The 17,778-nt window shown below is 57.2% G+C and overlaps 1 protein-coding gene across 3 annotated transcripts in view; it reads left to right on the top strand.

Moving 5' to 3' along the window:
• Window positions 1–390: 390 nt before the first annotated feature.
• CNTFR (ciliary neurotrophic factor receptor) overlaps window positions 391–17,778 on the top strand; it is a 37,814-nt gene continuing 20,426 nt past the window's right edge. The window contains exons 1-2 of one of the 3 annotated variants that reach the window (XM_074363145.1): window positions 391–529; window positions 9,029–9,142. The gene's annotated coding sequence lies outside the window, so the exon portion shown is untranslated. Of the gene's footprint in view, window positions 530–1,057; window positions 1,236–9,028; window positions 9,143–12,120; window positions 12,144–17,778 lie in introns of those variants that run through there. The other 2 variants (XM_074363144.1, XM_074363146.1) reach the window with 2 other exon arrangements.

Genomic DNA, 17,778 nt, shown 5'->3' on the forward strand with positions numbered 1-17,778 from the left:
GAAAGAGTGAACCTCAAGCGCCAAACTCTGGCACTCGCGCTCTGGCACTGCCGGTCCAGGCATAGAGGATGCACCCTCCCTACGCCCCGTATCCCAGTGGAGATCTCGCCCCAGGCCTTATGCCCGCGGATGGGAGAGTGAAGGAGAGGGTAGTTGTGGTGTGTCACTGGAGGCTTGGTGGGAGGCGAGGGCCTGGGTTCCCAGCCTGATCCGTGTCGGGTCATGGGAGCAAATAGCCCTCTTTCCTCTGCGCGAGGGTGTAAATAAATGTCTGGTGGCTGGGAGGAGGAGGTCGGGGGAGGGAGTCATTGCTGGGGGCGGCAGGAATAGGGGAAGGGCGGAAACGGCTGGCCTCCCGTGCCCAAAGTGGGGCCTGGTGGCTCCAGCTCGCGCTCTTCTCATGGAGGTGCCCGCGGGAGGACCCCGAGAGTTGGTCCGAGGTGTACCAGGATGTCGTTGCGAAGCAGTCAGGGCCTGAACGTGCGGGAGTGTGCGCGGCGGAGACCTGGCCAAGGCTGAGTGTGAGAGAGTGAGTGTGAATGAGCGACCCCGGGGGTTGGGTGCGCGCCCAGCGGCCCTGGGGGATCCGGCGGAGTGGGTGTGGGTGTATGTGCGCGCGCGTTTTTGAGACCCGCGGTCCGGGCTGCGTCTGAAGCGCGAGGGCCACAGCCGTCTGGAGGGCGTTCCCGAGAAAGGGCGAATGCGAAGGGGCCACGCGTGCCAATGCGGGCGAGTGTGCCCGCGAGGGGAGGGTGCGTGCTAGCGCGAGACGAGTGGGAGTGGGGGCTCACAGGCCTGCTCAGGGTGAGTATGCCCGCGCGAGCGGGCCGCGCGAGCCAGGCGCGGGAGCGTGCCATAGCGGGGGCGCGCGGGGGCCGTGGCCTGGAGGGGGTCGTGGCGCGCGGCCGCAGAGGCGCGGGGAGACAAGGCGGGAGGGGGAGGGGAGGGAGGGCGCGCGCGGCCGAGCGGGCGCCCGCGGTCACATGGGCGAGGGAAGGAGGGAGGGAGCGCGCGAGGGAGGGAGGAGGATGGGGGGGTTAAAGCCGCCGAGCGCCGAGGAGCCGGTGCAGAGCGGGCGGCGGCAGCGGCGGCAGCGGAGGCGGCGGCTCCAGCCCGCGCGGCGCGGGGCTTGGCGGCGGGATCGGGCAGCGGTGCTAGCTCCGCGCTCCCTGCCTCGCTCCCTGCCGGGGGCGGTCGAAGGGCGAGGTGCGGAGCCCCGGCGACCCGAGGGCGCGGTGAGTACCCCGCGCGGACCGCGCGCGGCCGGACCCTCAAACCCTCGGGCTGACCGACAGACCCGCGGCCCTCGTGCGCGCGTGAAGAGGGAGGGACAGGCGTGGGCCCGAGACTGGGGGGAGGGGGCCAGGAAAGTTCACGGGAAACTTTGAGGGTAAACTCGGGGGCGGGGGCGCAGGAGAGGCGGCCCCCCACGTCTGGGCGCGCCGAGGGTTGGGCGTGGTGGTGGTGGTGGTGGTGGTGGGGACGGACTATCGGCTGGCGGGAGGTGGCAGGGGCCGATTGCCCTAGCCTCCCTGTTCTCCCTCGCCCCTCAGCAGAGCGCGCAGGGTCTGGGAAAATTCCGGAGCTTGATGGGGGTGTCGCAGTGACCCCCGTGCGCCCAGAAGCTTCCTTCTCCAGGAGAAATCTGGACTTAAGCGCGCCCAGGGGTGTGAACGGACGGTTGCGCGTCTGCCAGTGTACGTGTGTCCGTGTGAATCCGCTAATGTGTGTGCGTGCGTGTGTGTGTGTGTGTTGGTGTGAGCCTGACTGTGGTTTCCTCGTGAGTCCGCCTGGATTTATCTCCATTTAGGGGGTCTCCTTCAGTATTTCTTTGTAAGTCCTGTTGTGTTGTGTGTCCGTGTGAGTCCGCTTGTGGTGTATCTCCGTCTCTTTGTGAGTCTGCCGGTGTGTGTCTCCTCCAGTGCGGCTCTGTGTGAGCCCGCCTGGGTGTCCCTGTGTGGCTCGGAGTGGTGTATCTCCCCGTGCGTGGGGGCTGGGCCGAGGGGAGGTCACCAGACGGACAGCTCTCCTGCCTCGCTCCTCTCCTCTCCTCTCCCGAGCCTCTCCTCCTGCGTCTAGCTCTCGAGCTCGCCGGCTCCCTTGGCCCCCTCCCCCTTCAGTAGCTTCAGGCGGGCAGGAGTATTTCACGCCTTGTTGAAAATTCAGGATTTTCTTTCTCTTTCCGTCTAGTCTATCTCGATGAGAAGCGTCTCTGTGTGTCTGTGTGGCTGGCAGCTTGTCTGCAACACTGGATGTGTGTCTGCATGCCGCTGGAGGAGTGTGTCTGCAACACTAGTTGTTTTGCCTGTAATACTTGGTATATTTGTGTCTGTGTCACTGGGGGTGTGTCTGTGTCACTGAGGTGGTGGGAGTAGGAAATGCTGGGTGTGTTCGTGTATCTATAATTGCTGTTTGTCCAGGGAATCTGAAACAGAGTGCATTCTTGTGTGTCTAACTCTGGGTGTGATGGTGTACCAATGCATATGTGGGGATGATGTGGCTTGAACAATTGGATATTCCCATGGCTGTAGAGCTAGCCAGGGTTTGGCGTTTGGAGGGGGCTGTGTCTCAAAAAACTGTACCCTTGCTTCACTGCCAAAACCCACACAAATCCTCTGGACTGGTTTTTAGGGCTAGGGATCAGGATTGGTGACATGGATCTAAAGTTCACACCCCATCTGGGTTAATACTCCAACTGGGACCCTGAGCCTTACATGAAGAGTAGGAGTTTAAAGTTCACACTTAAGACTTCTAGGGGTTCTGGAATTCATACTCAGCTTCGCACTGGGACAATTTAACTCATATGGACTCACACTAAGAATTACACTAGGACAATGGACTGGCAGGCACTCAGATTCACAGTTATGTTCTGGTCATATCCAGTGATACACTTTAGTCCTGGAGTTTACACTCAGACTCGCACTGGGACTCTAGGCTCGCACTTAGATGCACATTTCTGTCCTGAGGCTCGAAGACTAACACTGAGACCTAGAACCCATGCTCAGAACTCATTGGGGTCCTAGGGCTCACACTAAGACCCCAGAGCTTTCTCAGATTCACACTTACGTTCTGGGGCTCACTCTCAGACTCACATGGGGAAGCCGGGTCTCATATTTGAACTCAAGGACTCACACAGGATATTGGGGCTCACATACTCACACTTCCATCTCCAAGCTCACACTCAGATTCACAGCAGGGCTCCAGTGCTCACATGCAAGCTTCTCACTTCCATCCTGGGATCACTTAGGGACCCAGTATTCACACACAGACTTCTAAAGGGACCCCAGTGCTCACACTCAGACTGATACGGGGAACCTTCGCTCACACTCAGAATGCCCTGAAGACCAGGAGCTCACATTCGGACCAACACTAGGACTCCGAGGCTTCCACTGCCTTGTCTGGGAATCCTGGGGCTCCCAGTTAGACTCACATTTCAGACCCAGGGCTTATAGGTACATGCATACAGGGACCCATGTTCACACTCAAACCCATACTTCCATCTTGGAGTTCACACTCAGACCGACATCCCTCGCAATTACATTAAACTCACTTCCATCCAGGGGCTTATGCTCAGACTCACGCAAGGGTCCTAGTGCTCACACTCAGACTTGTGCTTCCTTTTTGAGGCTTCCATATTCACACAGGAGCCCTGGGGGGCAGGTCACACTTAGAATCACACCCAGTTATGCTTCCATCCTGGGGCTCACATTCAGACCCACATTAGGATTGTGGTATTCACATGACCAGTGGCACTTAGAACTCATAGTCAAACACACTTATGCTTTCTTTGGCTTATGGTGTATATTGGGGCATTTGGGATCAGGAAGAGACTGTTACAAGATCTGTCCCCTCCAGAGGTGGGGAGAGGAGGAGATATGTGTTTGGTCATGTCCCTTGGGCTGTGGGCTGATGGAGAGGGTGGTGGCAAACACTGACACAGTTAAACCTTTCTGCCTTTTCTTCCAGGAGATAGCTCTTGGCAGGAAGCTCTAAGTGGCTTTTTGGTACAGGAGCGATATGTACGCTTAGAGTCCCCCATGTGCCATGTACCTGCACATCCCTCTTAAGTAGTTCTAGGTACCCCTTCTGTGATGGAGAGGGTCAGGTGTAGGAAAGTAAGACTCATGTCCTCCCAAGATAGCTCCAGTCATCCTTAGGATGGGAGTGATGTGAAGATTGACTGGGTGAGGGGTAGACCTCTGGCTCCTTTGACCTTTCCAGGATGTTGAATCTCTGATTCTAAGGGAGATGATAGCCCCAGACCTGTGCATAGAAGTTGGCTGGAGGAGAAGACTGCACTGGAACCCACCCTCTTCTCTCTTCTATGCCCTGGGCAAGGGGGTAGGGCCAAGTTAGGTTCTACCTCACAGCATCTCCTGGAATGTCTCTTGAGTCCTTATCTTGTCTCCATGGTATGCCCAGGGTTCTCCACTCAGCTTCCCAGAAGAGCAATAGCTTTGTGGGGAGGGGACAGTTGGGCCAGGTTGCACTCAACCTTAGGACTCCACCTGCCTTGGATTCACTGCCTAGGCATTTAAACACCCTCCCACTGTGGAAGCCCTCGAGGTGCACCATCACCCCACGGGAGTCCATGATGTAGGGACTTGGGCCTCAGGCTCAGATGGCTAGACCGTAACTGCTCCCTGTCCCTGTGGGGGATACGTGCTCTCCAGCCCCCCTATAGGGATGGGGGGCTTGGAGGCCAAGACGCCCTGCTTTACCCCCCCATGGTGAGTTGAAGTGTAAATGAATCGGAAACAGATGGAGCATATTTTCTTTGAAATGCAGATGGGTTGGGGGGGACCATGTGTGCCTTGTTTGGGGGAGTCCCAGAGAACAAGGAGGCTGAGGATGAGGAGAGAGAGCTGACCCCTCCTCCAGACCCACCAAGAGGTAGGGGGAGTGGGGGAGACCTCAGCTGTGTAAACTCCGGTGGCCAGGGGTAACCACACCCACCCCAGCTCCCAGCTTCCTGTGGGGAGGGGCTGGGGAGGCAAGTGGTCCCTGTGGGCCGAGAGCGCTGAGGTCATCACCCGCCTTTCCCTCTGCAGAGGGCAAAGAGACCCTCCAGGGCACAGAGCCATCCTGGGTTTGGGGTCACCAGAGCCAAGAGCTCTGGGGGTTAAGAGGTGGGAGGAGAAGCTGGGGCAGATGTGGGGGAAGAGTCAGACCCTGCTGGTGTGAGGAACTAGCTCCCAGAAGCTGGGACCAGAGCTACGGTGGAAGAAACTAAAGTTAGACTGTTGTGGTGCCTTCTGGGCAGTCCTGGGGTTTAGGAATGGACTGAAGAGTCCTCATTCCCGCAGGAAGTCAGCCCGCCCCGCCATATACTACCTGTACTTTCTCTTCCCAATACTTAGCAAGGCTGTGTCGTAATTGCCCATGAACTCTGGGACCTAGGGATTGGGTCTACTTCCCTCACCCACCGTTCCGGCCCCTGGCACAGACCAGGTACACAGGAGGAGGGCAGTGTTGAGTAAACCATACATCTTTTTCTCTCCTGCCAGACTGACTGAGTGCTATTGGTGGGCAAGACCAGGTCCCTAACTCCGGGCACAGTACCTGGCAGGGATTGGGTGCTCAAGAGATGTTGAGGAAGGAACCATTGAGAGAGACAGACCACTGGGAGAGAAGACTCTCTGGGGTTTGTGGCTTGAGACCCAGCAGCCTCTGTCGTATAACCCTATTTGGCTCGAAGGAATGCTGAGTGATTTGCAGGCTAGACTAAAGGAAGGACTTCCCTGAATTCAGGGAAGGAGTGCAAAGGATAGACAGCTTCTTCCTTGAAAAGGTCTGGACTAGGAGAGACCGAGGCAGGGCAGTGACCCTGCTTCTGTGGCAGAGGTCAAAGTTCACCTCTGTCTTCTCCTGGCTTCAGGATTTTTCAGAAGGTAGGAGAGTCCTTTTCTCCCTACGTGGTTGTGAGCGTGTCCCTTGCTCTCTCTAGGTCTGGGTTTCTTGGACTCTGGCGAAGGCAGTCGACCACATCTCTGAGCCTTTGAGACTGGGCTCTGAGGTTGTTTAGCTGCTGTGGACACCACGGACTGTCCGTATTGGTTATTAATGTCTGTTTGAGAACACGGGGTTCAGATCCTAAAAATACCCTGTCTAGCCAGAGCCTCGGAGTTGCTGGTGTGGGCCAGTGTAGCAGTGGCTGCATCTTGATCAGATGGATACAGAGCCAGGAGAGACTGGGAAAGTGTGGGGAAACTGAGGCACATGCATGGGAGTTGTACAGGAGACAGAGCCTTTGTTTTATGTGGAACAAAATAGTGGTGCCAGTTAGTCAAATTATGGCAACATTTAAGGTGATATGTTATCCTATACTGCAGAGAATTTCCTTCTCAGAGAGTCTGGCCATAATTCTGGTATCAGATATAAAAATCAAGTAGTCAGTAGTAACCGTTTCAAGTCCAGCTTTGCAGTGTTCCAAAATAAGTGTGTTGCAAAGAAAAAAATCCTGCCCCAGTAGTCTTCCCTCAGCCACTGCCTCCATCCCGACCTCCTAGAGCTCTTCCTTGCAGCCCAGGCCCCAGTGAGGTTCTTGCACACCTCCTTCTCTAGGCCCCACCTCACTTCTGACCCCCAGGCCTCTGTGTAGCCCTTCTCCCCCAGAAGAGAACTGCACAGTGGTCCCCAAAAGGTAAGAAGAGCCCAGCCTCTGAGGGCAGATGTTGTTTGACCTTGGCCCTTGAGCTGACCTTACTGGGCCCCTCCGTGAAATCGTGGAATGGGGGGGCTGGGCCCTGGCCCAGGCCCGGAGAGAAGGCGGTTTTGGCACCCATCCAGGTCCCTGACGTCAATGACTCCAAATAATGGAATCAATATTGGGGGGGGCAAGCGTGAACCAGGCCCCAGCGATTAGAAACAGATCAGCACAAACCCGCAGCTGATTCTGATAGAGCTGCCTTGGAGAGCTAGGGTGGGAGGCCTGGAAGGAGGTGGACCTGGGGAGGGGGGGTGCTCAGGAATGGGGGCGGAGCCACGGGGTGTCCAAAGCGTGAGAGTGCACAAGTGGGCAGGGACTCTGGGGCTGCCTGGGTTGGAAGGATGGGGTGGGAAGAGGGGGGCTGTCCTGGTCCCTTTCTCTTTTGAGCCTGTGGGGTTCCAAAGCTGGGGAGAGATTGTGAATGGAGACTTCTGGCAGCCAGTGAGGGATAAAGAGGTGCAAGGGGAGTTCAGAGTTCATCTCTCTGCATCCGAGACCTGGGCGTCGAGGCCACATTGGGTGTCACAGGTCATATCAAGGGACCGGGGAGAGTCCTGATGAGACCTAAGGGAGATAGCCTTTTGCTTGGAGGCATTCAGCATTAATCGGAGATGAAGAAATGGGTATTCACCCTCAGGTTAGGAGTCTGGCCTCCTCCACCAGCCCAAGTCGTCTCAGTCTCCTAGAGGGCAGCAGGTGAGGATGGAGGGGCCCACGAGGTCCACAGGGGGCTGGCCTGGCGGCAGCTGACAAAAAACAGGAAGAAGGGCTGGGGGAGCGGCTGTAATTACGGGGCATTTATTATTAATCAGATGAAATTGCTGGAAGCAGCTGGTGTAATGTGCGTCGTGATACAGCCTCGGCATGGCTCCCCCAACACAGGCGCACACGAGTGCACACTTACACACATACCACACACAGCCTGAGTCTTGTTTGCTTTCACAGTTTTCTTCTCGTGAAGGTTGGATGGCTCAATAAGTGTCTCTGTGTCTGTGCCTGTTGGTGTGTGTCTATGTTTTTTCAGGGGAACCTGTCCCCTCCTCTCCCTCTATTGTCTCCTTTTCCCACAGTCCCTGTGATTCTTTGGCCCAGTGTGTCTGCCTCTGTCTTCCTCTCTGTCTCCCTCTCTTTGTCCTTTCTTTTGGTGTGTCTGTATCTGTTACTACCAGCCAGACTGTCTCTAACACCTTGTTTTAGTTTCTGGCCATATCTCCCTGGTTGGTGGTACCTCTGCCTCTGTGAGCAGAGTTGGATGTCATGGAGTCCTTTTCTCATGAGTATGTGTTTAGGCCCCTGATCATGCCTTTGGCAGACATATCTGGGACCTGATTTTTTCCAGGAGAGGGGCAGTTGGACCCTGAGATCTTCCCAGTTCTTGTAGAAGTCCAAGGCTCTGTTAACTGACTGGAGTCCTAGAAGCAACAGTGACTTTCAAAATAGCCCTGAGTACAATACCAGCTTTCTTGCCAACTACCAGTCCTGTGACTTTGGGCAGGGTGCTTTTGCTCTCTGAGCCTCAGTTTCCTCATCTGTAAAATGGAAGCAGGATTACCTCCAAAGATTGTTTTGATGATTCTGTGCAAAACTGTATGTTAAGTACTTATCATGGTATCTGGCTTATCAAGGACCCTGAATAAATGTTAGCTGTTATTATTATTATTGAGAAAGGCACTGTGCTGGTGGGAGAGAGAGCTGCAGAGGCAAGCTGGTATTGCAGAAGGGCTTTGGAACTAGATTTGCACTCAAATCTATGCTCTGGAACTGATTAGCTGTGTGGTCTTGGGCAAATTAACCTCCCTGAATCTTGGGTTTTTCAACTGTCAAATGGGAATAATAATAGGACCTACCTCATAGAGAAGTCATGAAGATTAAATGAGATAATGGATATAAAGTGCCTAACACAGTTCCTGGCACATAACAGATGCTCAATAGATCATAGTGGTGATGAGGAGAAGATGGCTTGATGGTGGCCATGTGTCTCTGTGTGAGTATGCGTGTGAGAATGTGTGTGCTATGGAGGTGCTTGTGTCTGTAGACTGCTTATATGGGGATTTTGGATTGTCTGTGGGTGTGTGTCTGTGTGTGGTGTCAAGCCATTGGTTTCTTGTCTCCCTCTGTCCTTGTGGTTCAGAACCTAAAGTCCACAAAGCGGGCTGCAGGAAGTCAGGACCTCTCCCAACTTCTCTTCTAGACACTGATCTGCTGCCTGCCTCAGTCTCCCCTTCACACAATGGGGTTGTGAGTATGAAATGAGATCTGAGTTGGACTAAGGTCTATGGCTCCTCTGTGGCCTCTGATTTGTGCCCTTTGCCCTTCTAGAATCCAGTCTTGTCACATCCTCCCGCCCCCTTGGTTTTGGAAGTCTCAGGAAGAGTTTGGTCCGGAGGAGGAGGAGGACATTGATGTGCTCGGTGTGCAGCCAGTGGTGAAGAGGTATGTGCTGGGGACCCAGGGGAGGCAGGCCAGTTTCGGGGCATCAGGCAGGTGCGGTGGGGCTGTAGATCTGGGAATGAGTGAAGGAGGGCCTGAGACCCCTCCCTTCTCTTCCCTCATCCTTCCTCCTGAGGCTTTTCATGCCCTCATGACAGGCTTGTCTTTACAGGGAAGAGACTTACCCACAGTCACACAGGTGGGTCAGAAAACTGGGTTCTGCACTGAGGGGGCTGAATCCAGGATGTGGGAGTATGTTTCTGTCTCATTGTCAGGCTCCCTCTCTGCCCCCAAAGCATCTCTCTGGCTTGACTCGGCGGGGAGCAGCTGGGCTTGGAGGAGATGGGAAGGAGGGTCGAAAAGTCCAAAATATTCTGGGGCCAGCCGCGGGGCTGGGCCTGACTCTCTCTGCCTTTCATTCATGCTAGGCAAAGCCCCTGGATTGGCAGCCCGGGGGTGGGGGTGTCCAAGGAATCGAGGCGCTGGAGCGGAACGGAAGGGCCTATTGTCCAAAACCCGCCAGAGGCCCACAAAGGCCGGCCGGGCTTTTCATCTCAGCTCCCAAACAGCCTGGCCTTTTTCCCGGCCCGGGAGTAGGGGGGCTGACCCTTCAGAGCTAGGAATGGGGTGTTGTTGAGGATGGGGTGGGGTATCCCTGGCTGACAACATGGCCATAAAAGGGACTTAAAATGGAGCTGAGGTTCTGAAGAGGAGGAAGGGAGGCTCCAGAAGGCTATAGAGAGTTAAGCTTCCATCTCACTGTTCCCAGAGGATCTAAGGACTTAGAGTGGGATATCTGACAGAAGTTCAGATTTGCACAGTATTAGGGGGCACACCTGGGAGGAGTCTGATTGCTGGTTGGGAAAGTGAGCTGCTGAGCTCTGAGGGTCATAATCCTCCCCCCAAATTGGGGACCTCTTAGGGAGGAGAGACTGGGATCAGAGAAAGCTAGTGGTCAGGCAAGAGAATGGGCTCCCTGCAGCAGGAGGGACTGAGGCCAGACAGCAGGAAGGACTTTCTGCCAATGAACAGTAGCTCAGATGCCCTGACCCTGTCCCTGGGGATCCCAGAGGCTCGCAGAGAGCAGGGGAGCTGGAGAACACCCCCGAGGGGTTAAGGCTGAGGCAGCTTCTGTGGGGGCAGAGGAGGAGGCCAAGAGGGAGGACTTGGCAGTGCTGTCCACCTCCCCCAGCAGCACCTCCAGCACCACTTTAAAAACGGCTTTTTAATTTAACAAAGTGGATGAAAAACTGTTTTTGGAAATAAAAGATATCTCTGCTGTCTCCCAGGCTAGCACTCAGCCCTTGCAGAGAACCTCTCTGAGTTTCTCCCCGCTGTCAGTGGCTCCTTTCCTCTCTCTCTGTCTGTCTCTTTTGTTTGTTTCTGCTCTTTGGCCCCCCAGCTTCCCCTTGGCCTCCCATCACCACCCCCCTCCATTCAGCCTCTGTGGGAGTGTCATCCTCAGCCTCCTATTTCCGTGTCTCTGCATCTCCTGTCTCTCCTCTCCCAGTCTCTCTCTTCCGGGGCTTGTCTCTCTCTCCTGATTCGTCTCTGTCTCCCAGCCTGTCTCAATCTCTGTCTCCCTCCCCCCCCCCTCCTTTCTCCCCCCAACCCCTGCTCTAAATGGGTCTATTTAAAACACCCGACGCTGCCAAGTCAGAAAAGCGTCTCCTGATAAAGCGCATTAGGCAGAGGGAGGGAGGAGGAGGGCGGAGGGAGGAGGGAGCCGCGGGCGGATGGATTGATCCAAGCCCGTAACCCCATTAATCAAGCATCGTGGATCCCCCTCCCTCCCCCAGCTTCAGCCCCTTCAGGGCTAAAAAGCCCCTTAAATATTTATCACCCCTCCCCCTTGGGGGTGAGGGGAGGGGTGGGTGGCCCTTGGTGTGAGCATCCCCAGCCACCTGGTTTCCCCCCTTGTGCATGTACACATGTGTGCCTGTGCTCCTGTGTGCATGTGTGGGTGTGTACACCTGACAGGATCAGGGCCCAACTGCCATCTCACTCCCCCACCATCTGAGTGGCCTGGTCCCCTGAGCAGCTCCTGGGGACCTTAAGGGTCTGGCCTGGCTCCTGCTCCTCCTGAAAGGTTGGGCATGCAGAATAGGGAGAACTTGGAGTCAGTTGGGGGCCCTCATGCCCCCCAAAGTGCAGGGCTGGAGGACTGGGTGGCATTGCACTGTCACTCTCAGAAGGCAGAAGGGTGAGCTGGGGATTAATGTCCAGATTCCCTCAAATTCCCAGCGCAGGAAGTAACTTGAGGAATAGAGTTGAGGACTCCACACTCCTCAGGTGCACAAAGGTAACTTGGAAGGCTGGCTGAAGTTTCCCCTTTCTCCTCAGAGGGCAGGGATATGACCCGGGGGTGGGTAGGGGGCTTCCCACTACTCTCAGGCGGAGAAGACCTCCTGGGCCGGGTGGAGGTCCCCATCGCCTCCAGAGAATAGGAAGGTGGCCACTCTCTGGGGGTGATGTGGGACTGACCCCCCCGCCCTCCCCGGCAGCAGAGGTCAGCCCTGAGTGAGACAGGCGGGGGTTTGTCCGAGTTGGCCTGAGACAACTTCGCGCGGGGCGGGGGAAGGGAGGCCCCAGCCGCCCCTGGACGTGAGGAGGGGCCCCGGCCCAGAGCCGGGAGGGTCCCTTCCCCCTCCCCTCCCCCGGCATCAAGTGCCACATCTCCTCCTGACTCAGACAATTAGATTCAAAGGATGACCTCACTGCCTGCCGTCCCTCACTCGCTCCCTCCGCTAGCTCGGCTCGCTCGCTCGCTCGCGGCGCGCTCCTTCCTCCCCTCCTCCCGGCCCGCTCGCCGCTTCGCTCGCTCCCTCGCTCGCGGCTCGGCCCCTCGCCCGCCCGCCGGGACCCTCGGGGGTGGGGGGACGCTCCTGCTCCCCGAGCCGGCCCGGGCCCCAGCCCCGAGCCCCGAGGGCCCGATGCCCGCAGGCGGCCGGGCAGACCCACGGAGCACCGGAGGCACCGACGGGGCGCCTGCGCGGGGACCCAGGTCAGTGGCGGCGCGGCCGCAGGGCCGGAGAATTTGTCACCCCCGCTGCCGCCGCAGAGACGCCCCCGCCCGCGCCGCCCGCCAGCCCGCCTCGGCGCTTCCCGCTCCTTTCTCGGCCCCCGCCCCCCGCGGCTGCTCGGCGCTCCCCCTGCCAAGCTGTCTCTCTCCTCTTCTCTTTCTCTCCCCCCAGCCCCCCTGCCTCTGCAGCCAGTGGGAGGGACTGGGACTTCCTGAGGTCCCAGGGATGGGGCCGGGGCCCATTGGCTGCAGCCGGACCAGGCCTCTGAGAGAGGAGGGGGCTCTGGCTGTGTCCACTGGCCTGGGGGAGGGGACCACCACCTGGGTGGAAAGGGGGCTACCGAGAGAGGGGCCCAGGGTGTGGGGGTGACATCTCGACAGAGGGGATGAGCTCCTGATATCTTCCTTTTCTCACATCCTGTGGGCCTCTTGCCTGGCTTCATTTGTCCCCACCTCCTAACTAACTTTACTCCCCATGGCCTATGTTCTTTTGGGCCCTGTCACCTAGTTTCCATAGACCCTGCTGCCTGATTTCTTTTGTTCCCACTACCTGCCTGGCTTTATGGGATTGCCTTGCCTGATTTCCTTAGGTCCTGCTCCCCTGACTGGCTTCCGCGGAGCCGCTCCCTTTAGGACGGGGCATCAGGGCCCAGGCTACACCTGGAATGGCAAGTGCTGGATGTCAACAGCATTGCCGATTTTTCTGGGGTTGGGGCCGGCCAGCAAAGCCTGGATTCCTTTCTGCCTGGACAGCGACACAGTGTCCTCTCTTGTGATAGGGGGCGGGGCTGCAGAGTCCAAGGACACTTGAGGATTCTTGTCCTCAGTGGTTGGTTAGGGGAGCACTGGCTTGGCCAGCGCTGTCCCCATCTCTCTTTGGGCCTGATGGTGATGACAGGGCTTTGGCAGGGGCTGGGGGTTGAGGTCGAGGCCTCATCTCCTTCCCCTTCCCTCCCTTCCTGCAGCCAGACCTGACATTCAGGTGTCCTATGGACAGTTATAGGCACAGAAATGTCTTGAAGAGGCCTGGGATCACACAGCAGGTAGCTAGGCTGAGAGCTGCTGCTGTTTCTCATCCTGGGGAAGAAGGAGTGAGGAGGGGAGGCAGGAGGCCCTGGGGAGCAAGCTGGTTTCTGGGGTCTGCTGGCTCCTGCTGCCACCAATGCCACCATCTCTTCACCCATAGGCTTCCCCACCCCTCCTCTCTGGCCTGGATCTCCCCTCATTCCCAAATGCTGGTGAAAGCGGGGTTAGGAGAGGAAGGAGCCGTCTGTTCCCTCTTTTAGGAACCTTTCCCTTTCTGCCTTAGGCCACCCTGAGCTTTATTCCCCTTTCCCCCAGGCACAGGCCAGGCAACCCAAGGTCCCAGTGACTATTCTGAGTGTGTATCTGTATTTCCCTCTGCCAAGTATAAAGGTGTGAGGTGCTGAGGGGGTCTGAGTTTCTGGAGGTGCTGTGGTATCTGTGTTCTGAGTGTGTGCTGGTATCCATATGCGAGACCAGGACTGTTTTGATCGAGTGGGTGTGAGAGTCTGTGTGTGTGACTGAGATTCATGTGTGCACCCACACCAGCGTGTGCAAGGCTGTGGCAGCGGATGTCCACGTGGGAGGCCATGGCATGTGGCTGTGATGGTGGACTTGGAGTGCCAGTGTCTTCGAGAGGCTGCCTGGGTGTGTCTGTGAAGCTCTGGCTTCCTGTCGTGGAGGTGGGGGGCTTTAGGGAGCTCTGCCAATGGGAGTGAGAGCCCGAGTGTGTGTTCTGTCTTGGGGTGAAGTGAGCACTGGGTGCTGTGTGCCCCTGAATTGCTGGTGTGCATGTGTGTGTGTGTGAGCATGTGTGCGCGCATACTCCTGCCTGTGTTTACCCATCAGGAACAGATTGCTCTGGCTTCCCCACTGTGAGGAGGGGAGGAAGGGGGAGGAAGGATGGCTTGCTTTTGCCCAGCAGACCAGAAGCTTCCTCAGAAGTAGTGTGTGCAGTGTGCGTGCATGTTGTGGGGTAGGTAGAACAGGACACTGTTACGTGAAGACAGTCGAAGTTTCTGTTCCCTCCAGCTTTGTCAGAAAGACCATCTTCAGTTCTTTTTCTTACACATCAATGCTTCACAAGCACTGCCCACCCCCGCCCACCATCATGTGTGCGTGCATGTGTGTGTGCATGTGTGTACACAAGCTTGCAAGTGTAGACCTCTGTGTATGTGTTCGAGGGTGTCTGCCCCATAGCAGTGATGGGGCCAGGGCAAGGTGGAGTGCGAGATGCTGAGGCAGATAGGTCTTTGTCCCCGCCCCCAAGCCTGGAAAGCTGCTCTGTCCATCCTGCTGTCTCCATGCAGGGCCCTAAAGCCTCCTTCCTGCCCCTGGCTCATCTGGGGCAGCCTGCTCCCCTGTCGGCTGAGGGAAGTCCCATTCAGCCCTGTTGCTCTGCCCATCCCCCATTTCAGGGAGTTCCTCCAGCCTAACCTCCTGCTGCATCATCTGTCCCTCCAAGAGGAGCAGCCCCACTCCTTCTAGACTTAACCTGACTGGTACATGGGCCTTTTCTGGATAGACGGGTCCTCCTGGTTCTTCTAGAAGCCAGGCGCTGGGGGATTTTGTGCTTGTACCTCAGGTTCTGTGAAGCTGTCCAGAGCCCATGGACCTGCCCAAAGGGAGGATATGAACTTACCTGCCCCTTCCTGCTCTCCATTTTAGAGGCAGGGGGCTGGACCAGATGACTTTCGAGGAAGAAAGCTCAGGCCTTTTGTACCTAGAGGGCTGCTTAAGTCCAGGTCTGTGTATGTATGTGTATACAAGCCCATGCCCAGTCACCAGGCAGCACACAGGGCCCTGAGCAGGGCTCCACGTGTGGGCACAGCTGGTGGGATTCAGACTCCCACCTCCCCAGGACACCTCCCTGCTGCCCAGCCAGGCCCGTCATGGGAGGCCCACCACACGTGCAGCAGGGCACGCACATGCTGATCTCGGTCCCCACGGTGCAAGAGGCTGGGGTGGGGGGTTTGAGCACTCAGAGTCCAGGCTGCTGCCAAAATCCATCGGAATCTTGTCCCCCCACCCCAGGCCCCCATCTCCGGCTTTGGAGGTCACAACAGCAGGTGCGGATACCCACCCCCCCCAACTCACTCACGTTGGGCCGCCTCCTTTTCCACAACCTCAGCCAGCGGCTGGAGCTGGGGGACTGCTCCCCCTGCCTCCCTCCTGGTCCCCCTCCCACTGGTGCTCAGCTTCTCCTGCCCCCTTCTGTGGGGAAAGATGGGGCCTAGGTTTGGATGGGGTCCTTCCCCCAGAGCAGTGGGGCTTGCCCCTGGAGTGGATGGGGATGTGGTCGCCCAGGAGGAGATAAGGCTTGAATCCTGAACCCAGGCATGGCTTCTGGGTCCCATGTCACTTGGGGTAGGGGCACTGAGAGCTGAGAGGAGGGCCAGGTCTGGATTCAGAAAGGAAGGAGAAAGAGCCAGAGACAAGAGACTCAGAGACAGGGAGAGACGCCACAGGGAGTGGGAGCCTGCCCCATGGCCAGCCGGCCCCAGCCCAGGAGCTGGCCTCTGACCCAGCCCGCCCCCTCCCCGGTGGGGGGGCCTGCTGGGCCAGCTGCCAGGGGCCAGGCCTCCCCCCTTGGCCTCCCCCCTACCCTCAGCCTCTGGACTGCTCAGGCCTCTGCCCCCGCCCCCACCGCCCACGCTGTCCAGGCTGCCTAGGCCTGGTGGGATCTGGGGGCCTCCTGGCCTCAGCCCCTCCTCCCCCTCCTGGAGCTTCCCGCCCGCCCAGACTGTCTCTCCCAGGCTCCCCCTCGGCGGCGAGTGCTGTTCCTCCCTGCCCACCCTGTCCTTGTCCTGTTCTGTCTCTTGTTTTCCCGCTCCATCTTCAAGTGTAGGTGTCTCTTCTTTGCTGCACCCTAATTCCTCTGCAGATTTGAAGCCTCTAGAGTCTCCACGGTCTTTGAATTAGTCATCCTGTTCTGGGTTCTCACCTCATTCCCAGGATGCATCCTCTAGGGCTGTTGTAAGGAGAGGGAAAAGGGGTGAGGCCCCAGGATAGAGTGTCATTTCCGTTACCCTGAGGGATTCTGGAGTCTGGGTTGCTGAGGGAGACTGGAAGCTGTGGAGGTGTCACCTCGGCCCTGCCATGGGCCAGATGCCCTCCATTAGATGAAGGATCCTGACCTCACCCCAGTCTGAGGCCTTGGCAGTGGGGAGGGGGCAGGTCCAGGCCAGTGACCATCACTGGATCTCAATTTCTTGGAGGTGCCACTGGGGCCTCCCTGTTCATTCATTGTCCAGGCTGGATTGAGCCTACCTGATCCCCAACACACCCACACCCACACCCTGAAGCCTGAGGTTCAGAGCACACTATTGCCTCAACACTCATGCGCAGTGAGAGCTGGGCCCTAGGCAGTGGTGCTCAGAAACCCCCACCCCATCCCGGATGTGGTAGGGATTCCTCAGGGTTGGGCTGAATAACCTAAGCTGCTCTGTTTTTGCAGGGGTAAAGAGGGGCTTTCCAAAACTCACACGTCCCTCTCTCAGGTTTTGCCTTCAGCTGAGCAGGGGGTAAGGGTCGGGCTGCAGGGCACTTGGGACCTTGCGGGGGCTGGCAAGAGGGGTCTTGCCCCTGGATCTTAAGCGAGACTCAGAAACTGGGTAATTGAGGTCCCTGATTTGGAGACTATCACTTTGCCTGTCAGTGTCACTGCTGGTGACAGCCTCCATGGTGCCAGTATTACTGTGGACTGGTGTTATTCTGTGTGACTGTCCATCTTACCCAGTCTATCAACATCCCTATGTCACTGTGGATGTCACCATCATTGTTAGTCTGTGTGACTGTCAGCTTCATTGCGTCTTTGACTCTGAAGTTATTGTCACTCTGATTGTGTGAGTATCAACAGGTGTCATTGCCCTGTTTGCTGGTGTCATTGTTTGTGACTGTCACTATAGTGACTGTCGATACCCCTGTGTGTCATTGTCATCTGTGCAGCTGTGTCATTTTTACTGGGTATTGTTATTACTGTGTAATGGTGTCAGAGGGAAAGACAGACCTTGAGAGAATGACAGAGACACCAGCAGGGTCTCTGGGTCTACCTAGAGCATCTTTGAGAGATCAAGTGACAGTAAGTTGGGGGTCCAGGATTGTCTCTTGATGAGTCACGTCTCTGTGTGTGTGTGCAATGATGACACTGTGGGGTTCTCTGTCGGGAGAGGTGCTGGGCTTCTATGCTGACAAGGGCTTTGGGCTGCTGGAAATTTGCTAGTGGAGTGCCCTCTGTTCCCTTCTCACTTCTGAGGCTGGGGCTGGGGCTGGAGGCCAGGCTGGCCCCCTGGAAGGGTCTACCGGGAGCCTGGGCCAGTTTGCATAGCCCTCAACTGGGGCTTTATGGGATTTATGCTCCAGATCTATTCCAGAGCCATGGGGTGTGGACTCGGAAAATTCCTGGGAAAGATGCTCTTTGCCCTGGGATGGGTGGCCTGAGGTGAGCTAGGGCAGAGGTGTAGCCTGGATGCCTCTGGCCTCAGCTTCCCTACGTGGGAATGGGTCCAGCTGGGACTCAGAGGGAAGAGGGAAGTGAAATTGACCTGGGGCTTCCTGGATCTGCAGGGGCAGAGGTGGGGTGGGGTGGGGTAGG

Source organism: Camelus bactrianus, chromosome 4, assembly GCF_048773025.1.
Source record: "Camelus bactrianus isolate YW-2024 breed Bactrian camel chromosome 4, ASM4877302v1, whole genome shotgun sequence".
NCBI classification, from domain to species: domain Eukaryota; kingdom Metazoa; phylum Chordata; class Mammalia; order Artiodactyla; family Camelidae; genus Camelus; species Camelus bactrianus.